Genomic DNA, 20,402 nt, shown 5'->3' with positions numbered 1-20,402 from the left:
ATCTGCATGGCAGCAGGGCATTTGGGCGTTGCCAGGAAGGCGTTTTTATGTAGATTCCTCCTCTTTCAGCACTGCATTGTGGTGCAAGCAAAAGAAGCAAATCCTGTCTGGCTTCCTCTCCGGCCTTTATTCACCTCCCGTGTAGCTGTGAGTGTGTGAGCCTGCAGGGCCCCATGGAATTGCCTAGAAGTAGGCTGAATCGCTGCAAGGGCTGAACAGCAGTATCGGGCAGGCTCGGGCAACGCGCGGCCCGTTCGGGTTATCGCTTCTCGGCCTTTTGGCTAAGATCAAGTGTAGTATCTGTTCTTATCAGTTTAATATCTGATACGTCCCCTATCTGGGGACCATATATTAAATGGATTTTTAGAACAGAGAGATGGAAATAGAGCTTGCTCTGTCCACTCCACGCATTGACCTGGTATTGCAGTATTTCCAGGACCGGTGCACCCTTTCCTTATGTGTTGACTAAAAGCAGATTCCAAAAGTGTTTTTTGTCTTTGCTATTGTTTCTGTCTTTCTGAAGGGATCTCCCCTTTTAATCCCATTATTTCAACACCTGTTGGACAATGCATAAGTGATAATGAGCTCATTGATTAAATGCAATTAATGAATAGATTGCCACCTCTTGTTGTGTGTCGTCTGTGTTTCTGTGTTTCCGGCATTTCACATTGGAACACCTCATTCACCTTCCTTGTCTTCTCTCCGCCCTCCCTTTTAGGTAAGTTAAAGAGCTGCACCTGAGCCAGCCACTGATTGATTGATTGATTGATTGATTGATTGATTGATTGATTGATTGATTGATTGATTGATGCAGCACAACAGTCAAATAGTGGAGTGGAGTAGGGGAACAGCAAACAGCCAATAAAGCAGCCCGCCCGCTCGCCTGCCCGCCACAATGGACCTACCTGTGTACACTAGATGGATGTGATGGAATGTACTGTCGTCCCTACATTTCAAGAAGAAGTAAGAATTGCAGTTGCAACAAAGCCTTGCTTGCCTACAAAGAGAGCAGCAATTTGGATTTGTTACTATGTTACCTAGAAGAATAACAAACTGTGCAAGGATGGAGGTTGTAGGAGCAAGGAGAAGTTGTCTGTAAAGTTGGTGGATGCCTATTTTCCATTTTGCAGTCCCTTGTCTCCCTCTTGTGGCCTCCTGGAGGCAACTAGCTGTGCAAAAAAAAGACAGCCTGGCGGCCGGCTGTTGCAGTGTTGCCCTCTCAGGCAACACTGAGTGACTGACTGAGCCTCACCGTCTTATATAAAGTTCAGACGGAACTTTGCACGTGTCATAGTGGAGCCCTCAGGATTCCAGAGCCAGCTTTCTGACATCATAATGGGGCCTCAGAGATAAAAGCCTGGGCCCAAGCAGTGTTGGTCAGTGCTGCTCAGCAGGCAGCACTGGACTGGACTGGATTACAGCTGATACAAGGTGTGAAGGAACAAGGGGTGGCTGTGGGCATGCACTTGCTGCCGCTGCCAGTGTTTATCTGCATGGCAGCAGGGCATTTGGGCGTTGCCAGGAAGGCGTTTTTATGTAGATTCCTCCTCTTTCAGCACTGCATTGTGGTGCAAGCAAAAGAAGCAAATCCTGTCTGGCTTCCTCTCCGGCCTTTATTCACCTCCCGTGTAGCTGTGAGTGTGTGAGCCTGCAGGGCCCCATGGAATTGCCTAGAAGTAGGCTGAATCGCTGCAAGGGCTGAACAGCAGTATCGGGCAGGCTCGGGCAACGCGCGGCCCGTTCGGGTTATCGCTTCTCGGCCTTTTGGCTAAGATCAAGTGTAGTATCTGTTCTTATCAGTTTAATATCTGATACGTCCCCTATCTGGGGACCATATATTAAATGGATTTTTAGAACAGGGAGATGGAAATAGAGCTTGCTCTGTCCACTCCACGCATTGACCTGGTATTGCAGTATTTCCAGGACCGGTGCACCCTTTCCTTATGTGTTGACTAAAAGCAGATTCCAAAAGTGTTTTTTGTCTTTGCTATTGTTTCTGTCTTTCTGAAGGGATCTCCCCTTTTAATCCCATTATTTCAACACCTGTTGGACAATGCATGAGTGATAATGAGCTCATTGATTAAATGCAATTAATGAATAGATTGCCACCTCTTGTTGTGTGTCGTCTGTGTTTCTGTGTTTCCGGCATTTCACATTGGAACACCTCATTCACCTTCCTTGTCTTCTCTCCGCCCTCCCTTTTAGGTAAGTTAAAGAGCTGCACCTGAGCCAGCCACTGATTGATTGATTGATTGATTGATTGATTGATTGATTGATTGATTGATTGATTGATGCAGCACAACAGTCAAATAGTGGAGTGGAGTAGGGGAACAGCAAACAGCCAATAAAGCAGCCCGCCCGCTCGCCTGCCCGCCACAATGGACCTACCTGTGTACACTAGATGGATGTGATGGAATGTACTGTCGTCCCTACATTTCAAGAAGAAGTAAGAATTGCAGTTGCAACAAAGCCTTGCTTGCCTACAAAGAGAGCAGCAATTTGGATTTGTTACTATGTTACCTAGAAGAATAACAAACTGTGCAAGGATGGAGGTTGTAGGAGCAAGGAGAAGTTGTCTGTAAAGTTGGTGGATGCCTATTTTCCATTTTGCAGTCCCTTGTCTCCCTCTTGTGGCCTCCTGGAGGCAACTAGCTGTGCAAAAAAAAGACAGCCTGGCGGCCGGCTGTTGCAGTGTTGCCCTCTCAGGCAACACTGAGTGACTGACTGAGCCTCACCGTCTTATATAAAGTTCAGACGGAACTTTGCACGTGTCATAGTGGAGCCCTCAGGATTCCAGAGCCAGCTTTCTGACATCATAATGGGGCCTCAGAGATAAAAGCCTGGGCCCAGGCAGTGTTGGTCAGTGCTGCTCAGCAGGCAGCACTGGACTGGACTGGATTACAGCTGATACAAGGTGTGAAGGAACAAGGGGTGGCTGTGGGCATGCACTTGCTGCCGCTGCCAGTGTTTATCTGCATGGCAGCAGGGCATTTGGGCGTTGCCAGGAAGGCGTTTTTATGTAGATTCCTCCTCTTTCAGCACTGCATTGTGGTGCAAGCAAAAGAAGCAAATCCTGTCTGGCTTCCTCTCCGGCCTTTATTCACCTCCCGTGTAGCTGTGAGTGTGTGAGCCTGCAGGGCCCCATGGAATTGCCTAGAAGTAGGCTGAATCGCTGCAAGGGCTGAACAGCAGTATCGGGCAGGCTCGGGCAACGCGCGGCCCGTTCGGGTTATCGCTTCTCGGCCTTTTGGCTAAGATCAAGTGTAGTATCTGTTCTTATCAGTTTAACCCCTATCCGCACCAGGACGTAACTGTACGTCGTTGCAGGAAGTTACTTCCCGCACGAGGACGTACAGTTACTGAGTTAATCCCGGTGCACACTGTCGGCGACAGTGTGCACCGGGAACCAGGAGGTCAGCTGTCGCCGACAGCTGACACTCCCCTCTTGCCGGCCAGCGGTCCTTTGCCGCTGATTTCGGCGCATTAACCCCTTAAATTCGGCGATCGGGTGCAATCGCCGAATTTTAGGGGTTTCTAACATATCGGCAGACCCCCGTCCGAAATCGCGGGGTCTGCCGATAGTTAGTATGGCAAACGGAAGCCAAACAATGGCTTCCGGGTCTGCCATGGACAGAAGCCCATCAGGACCAACCTTCGGCTGGTCCTGATAGGCTTCCTGTCAGAGTGACAGAAAGTCACTGTGCCGTTCCCGATGCACACTGTCGGCGACAGTGTGCATCGGGAACTTGGAGATCAGCTGTCCCCGACAGCTGACACTCTCCAGTGTTGCCGATCAGCGGCTCATCGCCGCTGATTTCGGCAATTAACCCGTTACATGCGGGGCTCGATTGCGATCTCCGCATGTAGCGGGTTTGTAGCGCATCAGCAGCCCCCATGCAATCGTGGGGGCTTCTGATGCTTGTGATGGCACCTGGGGGCCAGACAACGGCCCCCAGGTCTGCCATGTATGTCAGCCTATGAGGATTAGCCTCTGCTGATCCTCGTAGACCAACTGTCAGAGTGACTGTGACGTCACACTGACAGTTGGAATACATTACACTACCTAGGTAGTATAATGTATTCTAGCAGCGATCAGAGCTGCAGGTCAAAAAAAGAAAGTGTAAAAAGTAAAAAAAAAAGTTAATAAACAAAAATATAAAGTGTAAAAAGTAAAAAAAAGTTAAGAAAAATGTTTTATAAAAGTGTAAAAATAAAAGGTTTTGTTTTCCTATAATAAGTCATTTATTATAGGGAAAAAATGAAAACGTTAAAAAAAAGTACACATATTTGGTATCGCCGCGTTCGTAACGACCCAATCTATGAAACTATAATGTTAATTTTTCCGCACGGTGAACGCCGCAAACAAAATAAACTGAAAACGGTCAGCATCGCTATTTTTTGGTCACCACCCCTCCCAAGATATAGAATAAAAAGTGATCAAAAAGTTGCATTTACCCCAAAATGGTACCAATGAAAACTACAACCCGTCCCGCAAAAAACAAGACCTCCCACAGCTTTTTTGACGAAAAAATAAAAAAGTTACGGCTCAGAATAGCGTGTCCCAGAAAATAAATTATTTTATAGAAACTTCATTTTATTGTGCAAACGCTGCAAAACTTAAAAAAAACTATACACATATGGTATCGGCGTAATCGTACCGACCGGCAGAATAAATTAAAACGTAATTTATTGCGCACGGTGAACGCTGTAATAAATAAAGAATTTAAAGCGCCAAAATCGCTGTTTTTTGGTCACCCTAGCTCTAAAAAAGATCCTGAGGGGCCAAAATGCTCACTATACCCCTAGAAAAATTCCTTGAGGGGTGTAGATTCCAAAATAGGGTGACTTTTGGGGGGTTTCCACTGTTTTGGTCCCTCCGGGGCGTTGCAAACCCGACATGGCACTGAAAACCAATCCAGCAAAATCTGCTTCAAAAAATCCAAAAGGCGCTCCCTCCCTTCTGAGCCCTGCTGTGGGTCCAAACATCAGTTTACGACCACATATGGGGTATTGGCGTAATCGGGAGAAATTGCTTTACAAATGTTGGGCGGCTTTTTCTCCTTTATTCCTTGTAAAAATGAAAAAATTCTATGTTTCCACAGAAAAATAGGTGATTTTCATCTTCACAGACTAATTCCACTAAAGTCTGCAAAAAAACTGTGGGGTCAAAATGCTAACTATACCCCTAGAAAAATGCCTTGAGGGGTGTAGTTTCCAAAATGGGGTCACTTTGGGGGGGTTTCGGCTGTTTAGGTACCACAAGACCTCCTCAAACCTGACATGGTGCCTAAAATATATTCCTAAAAAAAGGAGGCCCCGAAATCCACTAGGTGCTCCTTTGCTTCTGAGGCCTGTGTTTCAGTCCATTACCATACTAGGGCCACATGTTGGATATTTCTAAAATCTGCAGAATCTGGGCAATAAATATTGAGTTGCGTTTCTCTGGTAAAACCTTCTGTGTTACAGATTTTTTTTTATTACAAATGAATTTCGGCAAAAAAAATGAAATTTGTAAATTTCACCTCTACTTTGCCTTAATTCCTGTGAAACGCCTAAAGGGTTAAAATATTTTCTGAATGTGGTTTTGAATACCTTGAGGGGTACAGTTTTCAAAATGGGGTGATTTATGGGGACTTTCTAATATATAAGGCCCTCAAAGCAACTTCAGAACTGAACTGGTCCCTGAAAAAATAGCCTTTTGAAATTTTATTGAAAATATGAGAAATTGCTGCTAAAGTTCTAAGCCTCGTAACGTCCTCGAAAAATAAAAGTACGTGAAAAAAAATGATGCAAACATAAAGTAGACATATAGGAAATGGTAACTAGTAACTATTTTGTGTGGTATTACTATCTGTTTCACAAGCAAATACATTTAAGTTTAGAAAAATGCAAATTTTTGCAAATTTTTGCTAAAATTTGAAGTTTTTCACAAATAAATATTGAATTTATCGACCAAATTTTTTCACTAACATAAAGTACAATATGTCACGAGAAAACAATCTCAGAATCGCTTGGATAGGTAAAAGCATTCCGGAGTTATTACCACATAAAGTGACACATGTCAGATTTGAAAAAATAGGCTGTGTCCTGAAGGCCAAAACAGGCTGTGTCCTAAAGGGGTTAATATCTGATACGTCCCCTATCTGGGGACCATATATTAAATGGATTTTTAGAACAGGGAGATGGAAATAGAGCTTGCTCTGTCCACTCCACGCATTGACCTGGTATTGCAGTATTTCCAGGACCGGTGCACCCTTTCCTTATGTGTTGACTAAAAGCAGATTCCAAAAGTGTTTTTTGTCTTTGCTATTGTTTCTGTCTTTCTGAAGGGATCTCCCCTTTTAATCCCATTATTTCAACACCTGTTGGACAATGCATGAGTGATAAAGAGCTCATTGATTAAATGCAATTAATGAATAGATTGCCACCTCTTGTTGTGTGTCGTCTGTGTTTCTGTGTTTCCGGCATTTCACATTGGAACACCTCATTCACCTTCCTTGTCTTCTCTCCGCCCTCCCTTTTAGGTAAGTTAAAGAGCTGCACCTGAGCCAGCCACTGATTGATTGATTGATTGATTGATTGATTGATTGATTGATGCAGCACAACAGTCAAATAGTGGAGTGGAGTAGGGGAACAGCAAACAGCCAATAAAGCAGCCCGCCCGCTCGCCTGCCCGCCACAATGGACCTACCTGTGTACACTAGATGGATGTGATGGAATGTACTGTCGTCCCTACATTTCAAGAAGAAGTAAGAATTGCAGTTGCAACAAAGCCTTGCTTGCCTACAAAGAGAGCAGCAATTTGGATTTGTTACTATGTTACCTAGAAGAATAACAAACTGTGCAAGGATGGAGGTTGTAGGAGCAAGGAGAAGTTGTCTGTAAAGTTGGTGGATGCCTATTTTCCATTTTGCAGTCCCTTGTCTCCCTCTTGTGGCCTCCTGGAGGCAACTAGCTGTGCAAAAAAAAGACAGCCTGGCGGCCGGCTGTTGCAGTGTTGCCCTCTCAGGCAACACTGAGTGACTGACTGAGCCTCACCGTCTTATATAAAGTTCAGACGGAACTTTGCACGTGTCATAGTGGAGCCCTCAGGATTCCAGAGCCAGCTTTCTGACATCATAATGGGGCCTCAGAGATAAAAGCCTGGGCCCAGGCAGTGTTGGTCAGTGCTGCTCAGCAGGCAGCACTGGACTGGACTGGATTACAGCTGATACAAGGTGTGAAGGAACAAGGGGTGGCTGTGGGCATGCACTTGCTGCCGCTGCCAGTGTTTATCTGCATGGCAGCAGGGCATTTGGGCGATGCCAGGAAGGCGTTTTTATGTAGATTCCTCCTCTTTCAGCACTGCATTGTGGTGCAAGCAAAAGAAGCAAATCCTGTCTGGCTTCCTCTCCGGCCTTTATTCACCTCCCGTGTAGCTGTGAGTGTGTGAGCCTGCAGGGCCCCATGGAATTGCCTAGAAGTAGGCTGAATCGCTGCAAGGGCTGAACAGCAGTATCGGGCAGGCTCGGGCAACGCGCGGCCCGTTCGGGTTATCGCTTCTCGGCCTTTTGGCTAAGATCAAGTGTAGTATCTGTTCTTATCAGTTTAATATCTGATACGTCCCCTATCTGGGGACCATATATTAAATGGATTTTTAGAACAGGGAGATGGAAATAGAGCTTGCTCTGTCCACTCCACGCATTGACCTGGTATTGCAGTATTTCCAGGACCGGTGCACCCTTTCCTTATGTGTTGACTAAAAGCAGATTCCAAAAGTGTTTTTTGTCTTTGCTATTGTTTCTGTCTTTCTGAAGGGATCTCCCCTTTTAATCCCATTATTTCAACACCTGTTGGACAATGCATGAGTGATAATGAGCTCATTGATTAAATGCAATTAATGAATAGATTGCCACCTCTTGTTGTGTGTCGTCTGTGTTTCTGTGTTTCCGGCATTTCACATTGGAACACCTCATTCACCTTCCTTGTCTTCTCTCCGCCCTCCCTTTTAGGTAAGTTAAAGAGCTGCACCTGAGCCAGCCACTGATTGATTGATTGATTGATTGATTGATTGATTGATTGATTGATTGATGCAGCACAACAGTCAAATAGTGGAGTGGAGTAGGGGAACAGCAAACAGCCAATAAAGCAGCCCGCCCGCTCGCCTGCCCGCCACAATGGACCTACCTGTGTACACTAGATGGATGTGATGGAATGTACTGTCGTCCCTACATTTCAAGAAGAAGTAAGAATTGCAGTTGCAACAAAGCCTTGCTTGCCTACAAAGAGAGCAGCAATTTGGATTTGTTACTATGTTACCTAGAAGAATAACAAACTGTGCAAGGATGGAGGTTGTAGGAGCAAGGAGAAGTTGTCTGTAAAGTTGGTGGATGCCTATTTTCCATTTTGCAGTCCCTTGTCTCCCTCTTGTGGCCTCCTGGAGGCAACTAGCTGTGCAAAAAAAAGACAGCCTGGCGGCCGGCTGTTGCAGTGTTGCCCTCTCAGGCAACACTGAGTGACTGACTGAGCCTCACCGTCTTATATAAAGTTCAGACGGAACTTTGCACGTGTCATAGTGGAGCCCTCAGGATTCCAGAGCCAGCTTTCTGACATCATAATGGGGCCTCAGAGATAAAAGCCTGGGCCCAGGCAGTGTTGGTCAGTGCTGCTCAGCAGGCAGCACTGGACTGGACTGGATTACAGCTGATACAAGGTGTGAAGGAACAAGGGGTGGCTGTGGGCATGCACTTGCTGCCGCTGCCAGTGTTTATCTGCATGGCAGCAGGGCATTTGGGCGTTGCCAGGAAGGCGTTTTTATGTAGATTCCTCCTCTTTCAGCACTGCATTGTGGTGCAAGCAAAAGAAGCAAATCCTGTCTGGCTTCCTCTCCGGCCTTTATTCACCTCCCGTGTAGCTGTGAGTGTGTGAGCCTGCAGGGCCCCATGGAATTGCCTAGAAGTAGGCTGAATCGCTGCAAGGGCTGAACAGCAGTATCGGGCAGGCTCGGGCAACGCGCGGCCCGTTCGGGTTATCGCTTCTCGGCCTTTTGGCTAAGATCAAGTGTAGTATCTGTTCTTATCAGTTTAATATCTGATACGTCCCCTATCTGGGGACCATATATTAAATGGATTTTTAGAACAGGGAGATGGAAATAGAGCTTGCTCTGTCCACTCCACGCATTGACCTGGTATTGCAGTATTTCCAGGACCGGTGCACCCTTTCCTTATGTGTTGACTAAAAGCAGATTCCAAAAGTGTTTTTTGTCTTTGCTATTGTTTCTGTCTTTCTGAAGGGATCTCCCCTTTTAATCCCATTATTTCAACACCTGTTGGACAATGCATGAGTGATAATGAGCTCATTGATTAAATGCAATTAATGAATAGATTGCCACCTCTTGTTGTGTGTCGTCTGTGTTTCTGTGTTTCCGGCATTTCACATTGGAACACCTCATTCACCTTCCTTGTCTTCTCTCCGCCCTCCCTTTTAGGTAAGTTAAAGAGCTGCACCTGAGCCAGCCACTGATTGATTGATTGATTGATTGATTGATTGATTGATTGATTGATTGATTGATTGATTGATTGATGCAGCACAACAGTCAAATAGTGGAGTGGAGTAGGGGAACAGCAAACAGCCAATAAAGCAGCCCGCCCGCTCGCCTGCCCGCCACAATGGACCTACCTGTGTACACTAGATGGATGTGATGGAATGTACTGTCGTCCCTACATTTCAAGAAGAAGTAAGAATTGCAGTTGCAACAAAGCCTTGCTTGCCTACAAAGAGAGCAGCAATTTGGATTTGTTACTATGTTACCTAGAAGAATAACAAACTGTGCAAGGATGGAGGTTGTAGGAGCAAGGAGAAGTTGTCTGTAAAGTTGGTGGATGCCTATTTTCCATTTTGCAGTCCCTTGTCTCCCTCTTGTGGCCTCCTGGAGGCAACTAGCTGTGCAAAAAAAAGACAGCCTGGCGGCCGGCTGTTGCAGTGTTGCCCTCTCAGGCAACACTGAGTGACTGACTGAGCCTCACCGTCTTATATAAAGTTCAGACGGAACTTTGCACGTGTCATAGTGGAGCCCTCAGGATTCCAGAGCCAGCTTTCTGACATCATAATGGGGCCTCAGAGATAAAAGCCTGGGCCCAGGCAGTGTTGGTCAGTGCTGCTCAGCAGGCAGCACTGGACTGGACTGGATTACAGCTGATACAAGGTGTGAAGGAACAAGGGGTGGCTGTGGGCATGCACTTGCTGCCGCTGCCAGTGTTTATCTGCATGGCAGCAGGGCATTTGGGCGTTGCCAGGAAGGCGTTTTTATGTAGATTCCTCCTCTTTCAGCACTGCATTGTGGTGCAAGCAAAAGAAGCAAATCCTGTCTGGCTTCTAGCTGTGAGTGTGTGAGCCTGCAAGGCCCCATGGAATTGCCTAGAAGTAGGCTGAATCGCTGCAAGGGCTGAACAGCAGTATCGGGCAGGCTCGGGCAACGCGCGGCCCGTTCGGGTTATCGCTTCTCGGCCTTTTGGCTAAGATCAAGTGTAGTATCTGTTCTTATCAGTTTAATATCTGATACGTCCCCTATCTGGGGACCATATATTAAATGGATTTTTAGAACAGGGAGATGGAAATAGAGCTTGCTCTGTCCACTCCACGCATTGACCTGGTATTGCAGTATTTCCAGGACCGGTGCACCCTTTCCTTATGTGTTGACTAAAAGCAGATTCCAAAAGTGTTTTTTGTCTTTGCTATTGTTTCTGTCTTTCTGAAGGGATCTCCCCTTTTAATCCCATTATTTCAACACCTGTTGGACAATGCATGAGTGATAATGAGCTCATTGATTAAATGCAATTAATGAATAGATTGCCACCTCTTGTTGTGTGTCGTCTGTGTTTCTGTGTTTCCGGCATTTCACATTGGAACACCTCATTCACCTTCCTTGTCTTCTCTCCGCCCTCCCTTTTAGGTAAGTTAAAGAGCTGCACCTGAGCCAGCCACTGATTGATTGATTGATTGATTGATTGATTGATTGATTGATTGATGCAGCACAACAGTCAAATAGTGGAGTGGAGTAGGGGAACAGCAAACAGCCAATAAAGCAGCCCGCCCGCTCGCCTGCCCGCCACAATGGACCTACCTGTGTACACTAGATGGATGTGATGGAATGTACTGTCGTCCCTACATTTCAAGAAGAAGTAAGAATTGCAGTTGCAACAAAGCCTTGCTTGCCTACAAAGAGAGCAGCAATTTGGATTTGTTACTATGTTACCTAGAAGAATAACAAACTGTGCAAGGATGGAGGTTGTAGGAGCAAGGAGAAGTTGTCTGTAAAGTTGGTGGATGCCTATTTTCCATTTTGCAGTCCCTTGTCTCCCTCTTGTGGCCTCCTGGAGGCAACTAGCTGTGCAAAAAAAAGACAGCCTGGCGGCCGGCTGTTGCAGTGTTGCCCTCTCAGGCAACACTGAGTGACTGACTGAGCCTCACCGTCTTATATAAAGTTCAGACGGAACTTTGCACGTGTCATAGTGGAGCCCTCAGGATTCCAGAGCCAGCTTTCTGACATCATAATGGGGCCTCAGAGATAAAAGCCTGGGCCCAGGCAGTGTTGGTCAGTGCTGCTCAGCAGGCAGCACTGGACTGGACTGGATTACAGCTGATACAAGGTGTGAAGGAACAAGGGGTGGCTGTGGGCATGCACTTGCTGCCGCTGCCAGTGTTTATCTGCATGGCAGCAGGGCATTTGGGCGTTGCCAGGAAGGCGTTTTTATGTAGATTCCTCCTCTTTCAGCACTGCATTGTGGTGCAAGCAAAAGAAGCAAATCCTGTCTGGCTTCCTCTCCGGCCTTTATTCACCTCCCGTGTAGCTGTGAGTGTGTGAGCCTGCAGGGCCCCATGGAATTGCCTAGAAGTAGGCTGAATCGCTGCAAGGGCTGAACAGCAGTATCGGGCAGGCTCGGGCAACGCGCGGCCCGTTCGGGTTATCGCTTCTCGGCCTTTTGGCTAAGATCAAGTGTAGTATCTGTTCTTATCAGTTTAATATCTGATACGTCCCCTATCTGGGGACCATATATTAAATGGATTTTTAGAACAGGGAGATGGAAATAGAGCTTGCTCTGTCCACTCCACGCATTGACCTGGTATTGCAGTATTTCCAGGACCGGTGCACCCTTTCCTTATGTGTTGACTAAAAGCAGATTCCAAAAGTGTTTTTTGTCTTTGCTATTGTTTCTGTCTTTCTGAAGGGATCTCCCCTTTTAATCCCATTATTTCAACACCTGTTGGACAATGCATGAGTGATAATGAGCTCATTGATTAAATGCAATTAATGAATAGATTGCCACCTCTTGTTGTGTGTCGTCTGTGTTTCTGTGTTTCCGGCATTTCACATTGGAACACCTCATTCACCTTCCTTGTCTTCTCTCCGCCCTCCCTTTTAGGTAAGTTAAAGAGCTGCACCTGAGCCAGCCACTGATTGATTGATTGATTGATTGATTGATTGATTGATTGATTGATGCAGCACAACAGTCAAATAGTGGAGTGGAGTAGGGGAACAGCAAACAGCCAATAAAGCAGCCCGCCCGCTCGCCTGCCCGCCACAATGGACCTACCTGTGTACACTAGATGGATGTGATGGAATGTACTGTCGTCCCTACATTTCAAGAAGAAGTAAGAATTGCAGTTGCAACAAAGCCTTGCTTGCCTACAAAGAGAGCAGCAATTTGGATTTGTTACTATGTTACCTAGAAGAATAACAAACTGTGCAAGGATGGAGGTTGTAGGAGCAAGGAGAAGTTGTCTGTAAAGTTGGTGGATGCCTATTTTCCATTTTGCAGTCCCTTGTCTCCCTCTTGTGGCCTCCTGGAGGCAACTAGCTGTGCAAAAAAAAGACAGCCTGGCGGCCGGCTGTTGCAGTGTTGCCCTCTCAGGCAACACTGAGTGACTGACTGAGCCTCACCGTCTTATATAAAGTTCAGACGGAACTTTGCACGTGTCATAGTGGAGCCCTCAGGATTCCAGAGCCAGCTTTCTGACATCATAATGGGGCCTCAGAGATAAAAGCCTGGGCCCAGGCAGTGTTGGTCAGTGCTGCTCAGCAGGCAGCACTGGACTGGACTGGATTACAGCTGATACAAGGTGTGAAGGAACAAGGGGTGGCTGTGGGCATGCACTTGCTGCCGCTGCCAGTGTTTATCTGCATGGCAGCAGGGCATTTGGGCGTTGCCAGGAAGGCGTTTTTATGTAGATTCCTCCTCTTTCAGCACTGCATTGTGGTGCAAGCAAAAGAAGCAAATCCTGTCTGGCTTCCTCTCCGGCCTTTATTCACCTCCCGTGTAGCTGTGAGTGTGTGAGCCTGCAGGGCCCCATGGAATTGCCTAGAAGTAGGCTGAATCGCTGCAAGGGCTGAACAGCAGTATCGGGCAGGCTCGGGCAACGCGCGGCCCGTTCGGGTTATCGCTTCTCGGCCTTTTGGCTAAGATCAAGTGTAGTATCTGTTCTTATCAGTTTAATATCTGATACGTCCCCTATCTGGGGACCATATATTAAATGGATTTTTAGAACAGGGAGATGGAAATAGAGCTTGCTCTGTCCACTCCACGCATTGACCTGGTATTGCAGTATTTCCAGGACCGGTGCACCCTTTCCTTATGTGTTGACTAAAAGCAGATTCCAAAAGTGTTTTTTGTCTTTGCTATTGTTTCTGTCTTTCTGAAGGGATCTCCCCTTTTAATCCCATTATTTCAACACCTGTTGGACAATGCATGAGTGATAATGAGCTCATTGATTAAATGCAATTAATGAATAGATTGCCACCTCTTGTTGTGTGTCGTCTGTGTTTCTGTGTTTCCGGCATTTCACATTGGAACACCTCATTCACCTTCCTTGTCTTCTCTCCGCCCTCCCTTTTAGGTAAGTTAAAGAGCTGCACCTGAGCCAGCCACTGATTGATTGATTGATTGATTGATTGATTGATTGATTGATTGATTGATTGATTGATTGATTGATTGATGCAGCACAACAGTCAAATAGTGGAGTGGAGTAGGGGAACAGCAAACAGCCAATAAAGCAGCCCGCCCGCTCGCCTGCCCGCCACAATGGACCTACCTGTGTACACTAGATGGATGTGATGGAATGTACTGTCGTCCCTACATTTCAAGAAGAAGTAAGAATTGCAGTTGCAACAAAGCCTTGCTTGCCTACAAAGAGAGCAGCAATTTGGATTTGTTACTATGTTACCTAGAAGAATAACAAACTGTGCAAGGATGGAGGTTGTAGGAGCAAGGAGAAGTTGTCTGTAAAGTTGGTGGATGCCTATTTTCCATTTTGCAGTCCCTTGTCTCCCTCTTGTGGCCTCCTGGAGGCAACTAGCTGTGCAAAAAAAAGACAGCCTGGCGGCCGGCTGTTGCAGTGTTGCCCTCTCAGGCAACACTGAGTGACTGACTGAGCCTCACCGTCTTATATAAAGTTCAGACGGAACTTTGCACGTGTCATAGTGGAGCCCTCAGGATTCCAGAGCCAGCTTTCTGACATCATAATGGGGCCTCAGAGATAAAAGCCTGGGCCCAGGCAGTGTTGGTCAGTGCTGCTCAGCAGGCAGCACTGGACTGGACTGGATTACAGCTGATACAAGGTGTGAAGGAACAAGGGGTGGCTGTGGGCATGCACTTGCTGCCGCTGCCAGTGTTTATCTGCATGGCAGCAGGGCATTTGGGCGTTGCCAGGAAGGCGTTTTTATGTAGATTCCTCCTCTTTCAGCACTGCATTGTGGTGCAAGCAAAAGAAGCAAATCCTGTCTGGCTTCCTCTCCGGCCTTTATTCACCTCCCGTGTAGCTGTGAGTGTGTGAGCCTGCAGGGCCCCATGGAATTGCCTAGAAGTAGGCTGAATCGCTGCAAGGGCTGAACAGCAGTATCGGGCAGGCTCGGGCAACGCGCGGCCCGTTCGGGTTATCGCTTCTCGGCCTTTTGGCTAAGATCAAGTGTAGTATCTGTTCTTATCAGTTTAATATCTGATACGTCCCCTATCTGGGGACCATATATTAAATGGATTTTTAGAACAGGGAGATGGAAATAGAGCTTGCTCTGTCCACTCCACGCATTGACCTGGTATTGCAGTATTTCCAGGACCGGTGCACCCTTTCCTTATGTGTTGACTAAAAGCAGATTCCAAAAGTGTTTTTTGTCTTTGCTATTGTTTCTGTCTTTCTGAAGGGATCTCCCCTTTTAATCCCATTATTTCAACACCTGTTGGACAATGCATGAGTGATAATGAGCTCATTGATTAAATGCAATTAATGAATAGATTGCCACCTCTTGTTGTGTGTCGTCTGTGTTTCTGTGTTTCCGGCATTTCACATTGGAACACCTCATTCACCTTCCTTGTCTTCTCTCCGCCCTCCCTTTTAGGTAAGTTAAAGAGCTGCACCTGAGCCAGCCACTGATTGATTGATTGATTGATTGATTGATTGATTGATTGATTGATTGATTGATTGATGCAGCACAACAGTCAAATAGTGGAGTGGAGTAGGGGAACAGCAAACAGCCAATAAAGCAGCCCGCCCGCTCGCCTGCCCGCCACAATGGACCTACCTGTGTACACTAGATGGATGTGATGGAATGTACTGTCGTCCCTACATTTCAAGAAGAAGTAAGAATTGCAGTTGCAACAAAGCCTTGCTTGCCTACAAAGAGAGCAGCAATTTGGATTTGTTACTATGTTACCTAGAAGAATAACAAACTGTGCAAGGATGGAGGTTGTAGGAGCAAGGAGAAGTTGTCTGTAAAGTTGGTGGATGCCTATTTTCCATTTTGCAGTCCCTTGTCTCCCTCTTGTGGCCTCCTGGAGGCAACTAGCTGTGCAAAAAAAAGACAGCCTGGCGGCCGGCTGTTGCAGTGTTGCCCTCTCAGGCAACACTGAGTGACTGACTGAGCCTCACCGTCTTATATAAAGTTCAGACGGAACTTTGCACGTGTCATAGTGGAGCCCTCAGGATTCCAGAGCCAGCTTTCTGACATCATAATGGGGCCTCAGAGATAAAAGCCTGGGCCCAGGCAGTGTTGGTCAGTGCTGCTCAGCAGGCAGCACTGGACTGGACTGTATTACAGCTGATACAAGGTGTGAAGGAACAAGGGGTGGCTGTGGGCATGCACTTGCTGCCGCTGCCAGTGTTTATCTGCATGGCAGCAGGGCATTTGGGCGTTGCCAGGAAGGCGTTTTTATGTAGATTCCTCCTCTTTCAGCACTGCATTGTGGTGCAAGCAAAAGAAGCAAATCCTGTCTGGCTTCCTCTCCGGCCTTTATTCACCTCCCGTGTAGCTGTGAGTGTGTGAGCCTGCAGGGCCCCATGGAATTGCCTAGAAGTAGGCTGAATCGCTGCAAGGGCTGAACAGCAGTATCGGGCAGGCTCGGGCAACGCGCGGCCCGTTCGGGTTATCGCTTCTCGGCCTTTTGGCTAAGATCAAGTGTAGTATCTGTTCTTATCAGTTTAATATCTGATACGTCCCCTATCTGGGGACCATATATTAAATGGATTTTTAGAACAGGGAGATGGAAATAGAGCTTGCTCTGTCCACTCCACGCATTGACCTGGTATTGCAGTATTTCCAGGACCGGTGCACCCTTTCCTTATGTGTTGACTAAAAGCAGATTCCAAAAGTGTTTTTTGTCTTTGCTATTGTTTCTGTCTTTCTGAAGGGATCTCCCCTTTTAATCCCATTATTTCAACACCTGTTGGACAATGCATGAGTGATAATGAGCTCATTGATTAAATGCAATTAATGAATAGATTGCCACCTCTTGTTGTGTGTCGTCTGTGTTTCTGTGTTTCCGGCATTTCACATTGGAACACCTCATTCACCTTCCTTGTCTTCTCTCCGCCCTCCCTTTTAGGTAAGTTAAAGAGCTGCACCTGAGCCAGCCACTGATTGATTGATTGATTGATTGATTGATTGATTGATTGATTGATTGATTGATTGATTGATGCAGCACAACAGTCAAATAGTGGAGTGGAGTAGGGGAACAGCAAACAGCCAATAAAGCAGCCCGCCCGCTCGCCTGCCCGCCACAATGGACCTACCTGTGTACACTAGATGGATGTGATGGAATGTACTGTCGTCCCTACATTTCAAGAAGAAGTAAGAATTGCAGTTGCAACAAAGCCTTGCTTGCCTACAAAGAGAGCAGCAATTTGGATTTGTTACTATGTTACCTAGAAGAATAACAAACTGTGCAAGGATGGAGGTTGTAGGAGCAAGGAGAAGTTGTCTGTAAAGTTGGTGGATGCCTATTTTCCATTTTGCAGTCCCTTGTCTCCCTCTTGTGGCCTCCTGGAGGCAACTAGCTGTGCAAAAAAAAGACAGCCTGGCGGCCGGCTGTTGCAGTGTTGCCCTCTCAGGCAACACTGAGTGACTGACTGAGCCTCACCGTCTTATATAAAGTTCAGACGGAACTTTGCACGTGTCATAGTGGAGCCCTCAGGATTCCAGAGCCAGCTTTCTGACATCATAATGGGGCCTCAGAGATAAAAGCCTGGGCCCAGGCAGTGTTGGTCAGTGCTGCTCAGCAGGCAGCACTGGACTGGACTGGATTACAGCTGATACAAGGTGTGAAGGAACAAGGGGTGGCTGTGGGCATGCACTTGCTGCCGCTGCCAGTGTTTATCTGCATGGCAGCAGGGCATTTGGGCGTTGCCAGGAAGGCGTTTTTATGTAGATTCCTCCTCTTTCAGCACTGCATTGTGGTGCAAGCAAAAGAAGCAAATCCTGTCTGGCTTCCTCTCCGGCCTTTATTCACCTCCCGTGTAGCTGTGAGTGTGTGAGCCTGCAGGGCCCCATGGAATTGCCTAGAAGTAGGCTGAATCGCTGCAAGGGCTGAACAGCAGTATCGGGCAGGCTCGGGCAACGCGCGGCCCGTTCGGGTTATCGCTTCTCGGCCTTTTGGCTAAGATCAAGTGTAGTATCTGTTCTTATCAGTTTAATATCTGATACGTCCCCTATCTGGGGACCATATATTAAATGGATTTTTAGAACAGGGAGATGGAAATAGAGCTTGCTCTGTCCACTCCACGCATTGACCTGGTATTGCAGTATTTCCAGGACCGGTGCACCCTTTCCTTATGTGTTGACTAAAAGCAGATTCCAAAAGTGTTTTTTGTCTTTGCTATTGTTTCTGTCTTTCTGAAGGGATCTCCCCTTTTAATCCCATTATTTCAACACCTGTTGGACAATGCATGAGTGATAATGAGCTCATTGATTAAATGCAATTAATGAATAGATTGCCACCTCTTGTTGTGTGTCGTCTGTGTTTCTGTGTTTCCGGCATTTCACATTGGAACACCTCATTCACCTTCCTTGTCTTCTCTCCGCCCTCCCTTTTAGGTAAGTTAAAGAGCTGCACCTGAGCCAGCCACTGATTGATTGATTGATTGATTGATTGATTGATTGATTGATTGATTGATTGATTGATTGATGCAGCACAACAGTCAAATAGTGGAGTGGAGTAGGGGAACAGCAAACAGCCAATAAAGCAGCCCGCCCGCTCGCCTGCCCGCCACAATGGACCTACCTGTGTACACTAGATGGATGTGATGGAATGTACTGTCGTCCCTACATTTCAAGAAGAAGTAAGAATTGCAGTTGCAACAAAGCCTTGCTTGCCTACAAAGAGAGCAGCAATTTGGATTTGTTACTATGTTACCTAGAAGAATAACAAACTGTGCAAGGATGGAGGTTGTAGGAGCAAGGAGAAGTTGTCTGTAAAGTTGGTGGATGCCTATTTTCCATTTTGCAGTCCCTTGTCTCCCTCTTGTGGCCTCCTGGAGGCAACTAGCTGTGCAAAAAAAAGACAGCCTGGCGGCCGGCTGTTGCAGTGTTGCCCTCTCAGGCAACACTGAGTGACTGACTGAGCCTCACCGTCTTATATAAAGTTCAGACGGAACTTTGCACGTGTCATAGTGGAGCCCTCAGGATTCCAGAGCCAGCTTTCTGACATCATAATGGGGCCTCAGAGATAAAAGCCTGGGCCCAGGCAGTGTTGGTCAGTGCTGCTCAGCAGGCAGCACTGGACTGGACTGGATTACAGCTGATACAAGGTGTGAAGGAACAAGGGGTGGCTGTGGGCATGCACTTGCTGCCGCTGCCAGTGTTTATCTGCATGGCAGCAGGGCATTTGGGCGTTGCCAGGAAGGCGTTTTTATGTAGATTCCTCCTCTTTCAGCACTGCATTGTGGTGCAAGCAAAAGAAGCAAATCCTGTCTGGCTTCCTCTCCGGCCTTTATTCACCTCCCGTGTAGCTGTGAGTGTGTGAGCCTGCAGGGCCCCATGGAATTGCCTAGAAGTAGGCTGAATCGCTGCAAGGGCTGAACAGCAGTATCGGGCAGGCTCGGGCAACGCGCGGCCCGTTCGGGTTATCGCTTCTCGGCCTTTTGGCTAAGATCAAGTGTAGTATCTGTTCTTATCAGTTTAATATCTGATACGTCCCCTATCTGGGGACCATATATTAAATGGATTTTTAGAACAGGGAGATGGAAATAGAGCTTGCTCTGTCCACTCCACGCATTGACCTGGTATTGCAGTATTTCCAGGACCGGTGCACCCTTTCCTTATGTGTTGACTAAAAGCAGATTCCAAAAGTGTTTTTTGTCTTTGCTATTGTTTCTGTCTTTCTGAAGGGATCTCCCCTTTTAATCCCATTATTTCAACACCTGTTGGACAATGCATGAGTGATAATGAGCTCATTGATTAAATGCAATTAATGAATAGATTGCCACCTCTTGTTGTGTGTCGTCTGTGTTTCTGTGTTTCCGGCATTTCACATTGGAACACCTCATTCACCTTCCTTGTCTTCTCTCCGCCCTCCCTTTTAGGTAAGTTAAAGAGCTGCACCTGAGCCAGCCACTGATTGATTGATTGATTGATTGATTGATTGATTGATTGATTGATTGATTGATTGATGCAGCACAACAGTCAAATAGTGGAGTGGAGTAGGGGAACAGCAAACAGCCAATAAAGCAGCCCGCCCGCTCGCCTGCCCGCCACAATGGACCTACCTGTGTACACTAGATGGATGTGATGGAATGTACTGTCGTCCCTACATTTCAAGAAGAAGTAAGAATTGCAGTTGCAACAAAGCCTTGCTTGCCTACAAAGAGAGCAGCAATTTGGATTTGTTACTATGTTACCTAGAAGAATAACAAACTGTGCAAGGATGGAGGTTGTAGGAGCAAGGAGAAGTTGTCTGTAAAGTTGGTGGATGCCTATTTTCCATTTTGCAGTCCCTTGTCTCCCTCTTGTGGCCTCCTGGAGGCAACTAGCTGTGCAAAAAAAAGACAGCCTGGCGGCCGGCTGTTGCAGTGTTGCCCTCTCAGGCAACACTGAGTGACTGACTGAGCCTCACCGTCTTATATAAAGTTCAGACGGAACTTTGCACGTGTCATAGTGGAGC

The 20,402-nt window shown here is 46.8% G+C and overlaps 12 non-coding genes and 1 pseudogene across 12 annotated transcripts; all 13 read left to right on the top strand.

Annotated features, from left to right (window-relative positions):
• The first annotated feature begins 261 nt into the window (after positions 1-261).
• LOC142728853 (U2 spliceosomal RNA) lies at positions 262-452 on the top strand. The gene has a single exon (XR_012877811.1). It is a non-coding gene; the product is annotated as a U2 spliceosomal RNA (small nuclear RNA).
• A 1,296-nt stretch (positions 453-1,748) lies between these two features.
• LOC142728840 (U2 spliceosomal RNA) lies at positions 1,749-1,939 on the top strand. The gene has a single exon (XR_012877799.1). It is a non-coding gene; the product is annotated as a U2 spliceosomal RNA (small nuclear RNA).
• A 1,292-nt stretch (positions 1,940-3,231) lies between these two features.
• LOC142728858 (U2 spliceosomal RNA) lies at positions 3,232-3,412 on the top strand (annotated as a pseudogene).
• Positions 3,413-6,075: 2,663 nt separating this feature from the next.
• Positions 6,076-6,258, top strand: LOC142728857 (U2 spliceosomal RNA). Its single transcript, XR_012877815.1, has one exon. It is a non-coding gene; the product is annotated as a U2 spliceosomal RNA (small nuclear RNA).
• A 1,276-nt stretch (positions 6,259-7,534) lies between these two features.
• Positions 7,535-7,725, top strand: LOC142728839 (U2 spliceosomal RNA). The gene has a single exon (XR_012877798.1). It is a non-coding gene; the product is annotated as a U2 spliceosomal RNA (small nuclear RNA).
• A 1,284-nt stretch (positions 7,726-9,009) lies between these two features.
• LOC142728838 (U2 spliceosomal RNA) lies at positions 9,010-9,200 on the top strand. Its single transcript, XR_012877797.1, has one exon. It is a non-coding gene; the product is annotated as a U2 spliceosomal RNA (small nuclear RNA).
• A 1,273-nt stretch (positions 9,201-10,473) lies between these two features.
• Positions 10,474-10,664, top strand: LOC142728836 (U2 spliceosomal RNA). The gene has a single exon (XR_012877796.1). It is a non-coding gene; the product is annotated as a U2 spliceosomal RNA (small nuclear RNA).
• Positions 10,665-11,944: 1,280 nt separating this feature from the next.
• LOC142728835 (U2 spliceosomal RNA) lies at positions 11,945-12,135 on the top strand. Its single transcript, XR_012877795.1, has one exon. It is a non-coding gene; the product is annotated as a U2 spliceosomal RNA (small nuclear RNA).
• A 1,280-nt stretch (positions 12,136-13,415) lies between these two features.
• LOC142728834 (U2 spliceosomal RNA) lies at positions 13,416-13,606 on the top strand. The gene has a single exon (XR_012877794.1). It is a non-coding gene; the product is annotated as a U2 spliceosomal RNA (small nuclear RNA).
• Positions 13,607-14,910: 1,304 nt separating this feature from the next.
• On the top strand, positions 14,911-15,101 carry LOC142728833 (U2 spliceosomal RNA). The gene has a single exon (XR_012877793.1). It is a non-coding gene; the product is annotated as a U2 spliceosomal RNA (small nuclear RNA).
• Positions 15,102-16,393: 1,292 nt separating this feature from the next.
• LOC142728831 (U2 spliceosomal RNA) lies at positions 16,394-16,584 on the top strand. The gene has a single exon (XR_012877791.1). It is a non-coding gene; the product is annotated as a U2 spliceosomal RNA (small nuclear RNA).
• Positions 16,585-17,880: 1,296 nt separating this feature from the next.
• LOC142728830 (U2 spliceosomal RNA) lies at positions 17,881-18,071 on the top strand. Its single transcript, XR_012877790.1, has one exon. It is a non-coding gene; the product is annotated as a U2 spliceosomal RNA (small nuclear RNA).
• A 1,296-nt stretch (positions 18,072-19,367) lies between these two features.
• LOC142728829 (U2 spliceosomal RNA) lies at positions 19,368-19,558 on the top strand. Its single transcript, XR_012877789.1, has one exon. It is a non-coding gene; the product is annotated as a U2 spliceosomal RNA (small nuclear RNA).
• The last annotated feature ends 844 nt before the right edge of the window (positions 19,559-20,402 follow it).

The sequence above is a fragment of the Rhinoderma darwinii genome, unplaced genomic scaffold (assembly GCF_050947455.1).
Source record: "Rhinoderma darwinii isolate aRhiDar2 unplaced genomic scaffold, aRhiDar2.hap1 Scaffold_691, whole genome shotgun sequence".
In the NCBI taxonomy this organism is placed as follows: Eukaryota; Metazoa; Chordata; class Amphibia; order Anura; family Rhinodermatidae; genus Rhinoderma; species Rhinoderma darwinii.
Note: the sequence above shows the minus strand (reverse complement) of the source record. Positions and strands in the feature narration are given on the sequence as shown.